The following is a 4,440-nucleotide window of genomic DNA, read 5'->3' as shown; positions in this document are numbered from 1 at the left end:
CCAGGCACTGCCTTTGTGTTAGCAAGGTTAGAACAGTCACACTGACATTGCATCATGCAATACTTCAGGAACTCTATACTCTGAACATCACGCTTAATTGTATTTTTTTCCATGAGCAGCCCCTCATGGAGCAGACGCTCATGCAATATTGAATGGTAGGAGCTTTTCTTGTTTTATATATATTTATAAAATTAATCTGATTTTCATCTCTGCTTCACACTTGGGCAGCTTTCCAGCTTTATTTATCATGATCCTGAGGCCAAGCAACGGCATCCGTATCCATATAGAAAGAATCATTTGCAAGAGTTTGTGTAATCTACTCCCTGACTCGCCCAAGCTGACTCGCCCTATAGCTATCTTGAATAAAAAATGAAGCTTTGCCTATACCAACAACAACAACAGCCTAAGAACAGACTTTGAGCACAAATACAATAATTACACACCAGATCGAACACATTAAATATTGTTAACGATAACAGTACTGGGTACGTAAGGTTCTTATGTACTGCATATGTAAGGTTCTGCATCGCTTGTATAACGGCTGTGTAACTTATAGACATAAAAATGTACAAACTAAAGCAGAATGTTTTACAAGAAACAATTCATTGAAAGAAATTCCTGCTCAGGTAGGTTGTAGCTCTGCTAGAAATACACCAGTTATTTCCAGGGAGGAACTGGAAAGGTTTTGTGTACGGTGTTACACCTGAACCTGTTGTTGAAGAAATTGCTTCTGAGGGGAAAAAAAGAAAGAAAGAAAAAATGTGTTAATGAACAGATACACGAGGGTCCTATCTGCAATACTGCACAGCACTCTAGTGGTCACTAGAGGAATGTGTGTGTGTGTGTGTGTGTGTGTGTGTATGTGTGTGTGTATGTGTGTGTGTGTGCGCGTGTGTGTGAGTGTGTGGTGTCTGTGTGTGTGTGTGAGTGTGTGGTATCTGTGTGAGCGTGTGTGTGTGTGTGTGTGTGTGAGTGTGTGGTGTCTGTGTTTGTGTGTGAGTGTGTGGTATCTGTGTGAGCGTGTGTGTGTGTGTGTGTGCGTGTGTGTGAGTGTGTGGTATCTATGTGAGCGTGTGTGTGTGAGTGTGTGGTGTCTGTGTGTGTGAGTGTGTGTGTGTGTGTGTGTGAGTGTGTGGTTCTGTGCGAGCATTTGTGTGTGTGTGTGTGTGTGTGTGTGTGTGTGTGTGTGTGTGTGTGTGTGTGTGTGATCATATTAGGAATAGGAATGTTTGACAGTTTTTACCTTGTGGGGACTATTGACTAATCCCTATCGAAGATGAAAACTTCTTTTTTTAATGGCAGCTTTTATTTAAAAATGCAAGCTGTGTGTGTGCATGCGTGTGTGTGTGTGTGTGTGTGTGTGTGTGTGTGTGTGTGTGTGTGTGTGTGTGCTTCCGTGACTGGTTTTGCGTAGGCATGTGCTTTTATAGACAGGCAGCTACGCTTATATCTTGAATGAAAGCCTGACAGTAGCATCCAGATGGCAGACGAGCAATTTTCATTACTTGTATTGTTGAGCTCCACTTAAGTCAGGAATCTAGTCTTACAAATCAATAAGCTTGATCTTATGGGACTGAGACACAATTTATCTGAGAGACGTAATAGATATAAAAGTGCATTCAAATTGTATCAAAGACACTGATGATCTATTTCGTAAGGCACAAACAGGCATCAGAGACCTTTATGAGGAAAGAGAAATGAAAGAGGGAAGGAACTTTTTAGAATAGTTGAAATTATTTTGGAGAGAGAGAGAGAGAGAGAGAGAAAGAGAGAGAAAGAGAGAGAAACTCATAACCTTCCCTTTTGGAGTCTCAGTGTACAGGAGTGATGTCTTACGTATTTGGTTCTGCTTTGGGCTCCAAGGCTTGCCCTGAGCTCACATAGCATTTGAGGCGAACATGACTTCACTCTTTCTATAGCTCATATAGCTGGAACGACACTCTAGGCAAACATGCTAAAACACCTGCTGAGCCTTTTTGCAGAATAAAATTTATGCCAGGTGATAAAAACTGCACTGTACGTGAGAGTTCCCGTTCATTTTCCACACTCTCTAGTCTCTTTAATGTGAATAATGAGACGAAATGCTTTCATTTGCCAGTTACTGACCATAAAGGAGTGAATTTTGCCACATCCATTGCACCTTTATAACCCTCTCCTCATTAGAAAAATGAGCGAGCTAAGCCACTTGCCTTTAAGATGAACTGGAACAAAGCAGGGAAGTAGGTGGCAGAGCACAGTAACAACACTGAGGATGAAATGTATTTTTAATTAAATCCTGCCTGCCAGTTGGCCTTATCTCCCTGTTGTGAAAGCAGAAAACGTCTCCAAACGCCTTACACCTTTCTACCTTTCTGCCATAAAACAGATATTAAAAAACAATAGCCCTTTTTTTCAACGATCATAAACATGCTCATGAATATGTTTGTTCTTTGCTTTTTTTATTAGGTGGGTAAACAGCCCTCTGACGTGAAGTGCCCCGGGTAACTCAGAGTGTCGTTGTTGAACATCTCGTTCTAGATTTATTTCCCTTTTACTGTTATAATAATCTCCACTTTTGTCTTCTTTTCTCTGTGAAGTCTTCTGTGGCGTCTTTCCACTAGATGTTGGAGCGAGTCTGTGTGGATTTGTGTTCATTCAGCTACAAGAGCATTAGTGAGATCAGACACTGATGGTGTAAGAGTGAGGAGGTCTGGGGTTCAGTCGGTGTTCAGTGGGGTTGAGTCAGGGCTCAGTGCAGGACACTCGAGATCTTCCACACAAGTGTTGATAGACAAGTATGAAGTATCGGTAGTGGAAGCAGGATGCATTCATCTGTTCATTTCTACAGAGCTTATCTTACACAGGCTCACAGCGAGCCTGGAGTATATCCCAAGGACCTCGGGGCACAAGGCGGGGGACACCTTGGACAGGAAGCCAGCCCATCTCTGTGCACAATCACACACACACACACACACACATACATAGCTTAGACATGTGAATCAGCCTGCAACACATTTTCTACAACCCCTAGAGGAAACGTACCTAGACTTAATTATTTATCCAGTTTCAAGAATCTACAGCATGATAAAGAAAAGAGAAACTGATCCTTATCTTGAGCAAAGGGCAGAAAAACCTAAACGTACAATTATCACTCAACACAGAGTGAAATTTGGCAGACATTAAGCAAAAGACAAGGTACTTCTTAACACTCGGTAGAGCACTGAGGTCTTCCAGAATGAGAATATTAATTGCACCAGAGACAGCAGAGTGTAGGAGATCATTACTAACTTCCACGTGCTGTCTCTCTCCTTTATATAAAGGCTAGACTTCAAACGAATAGAAAGGATAATGGAGATTGTTGTGACAAGGTAGGTTGGTAATTGAAAGGCGCCCACTCTTCTAGCAAAAAAAAAAAAAATAACTGGAGATTAGAAATGGATCTTTAATTATATTCATAAGGAAGATAACACTACCTGATTTGGCTTGGTGGAATTCGATCTACCCACGATAAAGATTAGACAATTAATCACTCAGTTTAATTGATATCGCTAATCAGGATGGCGTTTCCTGATGGATGGTGATAGATGATCAATTTGCATAAGTAGATATTTTTAGACATGGTTCGAATTGTTTTTATTTTGGTCTGCGTGACCCTTTGCTCACCCCTTACTTTGTCAGGCTTTAATTTGCTGATAGATTGGATGTCGTTCCTATCTTTGACATTTGGCTTGGCTCGTCTCTAAAAGGCCGTTTGCTTGTTGAAAAATCCTCTTTCCCACAAGATAATCATTTACCAAATGGAACCCTGAGCTACTCAGCAACGATGACATACTGATTCATCTGTATTATAAAAGAGGATACTGAAACACACACACACACAAATACACAGACTCACAAAAACTACCATCAGCAGGTCTATTATATAAAAGGCAAACATGTGTATGTTGATGACCAGAAGGTGACTTCGATGGCATTGAGAAAGTCGCACAATGAAGAAACATCATGTATCTTTTAGAAATTAAAACATTTTAGAGCTTAGTATGTACATCATGGACCTCCTAAAGGAATCACTTCGAGGCCCAGCTGTAGACAAGAAGAAATCACAATCAATGGCTTGTAATCAAGGAAAATGACTACAGAACTCCATCCACAGGAATGAACCTATTTACATACAGAGTGAGTCATAAAAGAACAAGAAACAGTAGGAATAAATATAGAGCTAGGCGAAAATCTAATGTGTTCTACAAGTGTAACAAACAGCACTGTACAATGTAATAAAATATCTCTGTCAGAGCTTTGCTTATACTAAGAAGGTGAAGGAAAAACATGAAAGCAACATTGTGGAAAAAGTAACCGTTAATTATACATGCAATTTTATCAAATGGTGAAAAGTCTGCACGGCTGTCCCTGCTGTCACATTCATATTACACACACACACACATATACACACACACTGCAAGA

This window comes from Tachysurus vachellii, chromosome 21, assembly GCF_030014155.1.
Source record: "Tachysurus vachellii isolate PV-2020 chromosome 21, HZAU_Pvac_v1, whole genome shotgun sequence".
Lineage (NCBI taxonomy): Eukaryota > Metazoa > Chordata > Actinopteri > Siluriformes > Bagridae > Tachysurus > Tachysurus vachellii.
The sequence above is the reverse complement of the archived record's forward strand: the minus strand, read 5'-3'. Positions refer to the sequence as shown.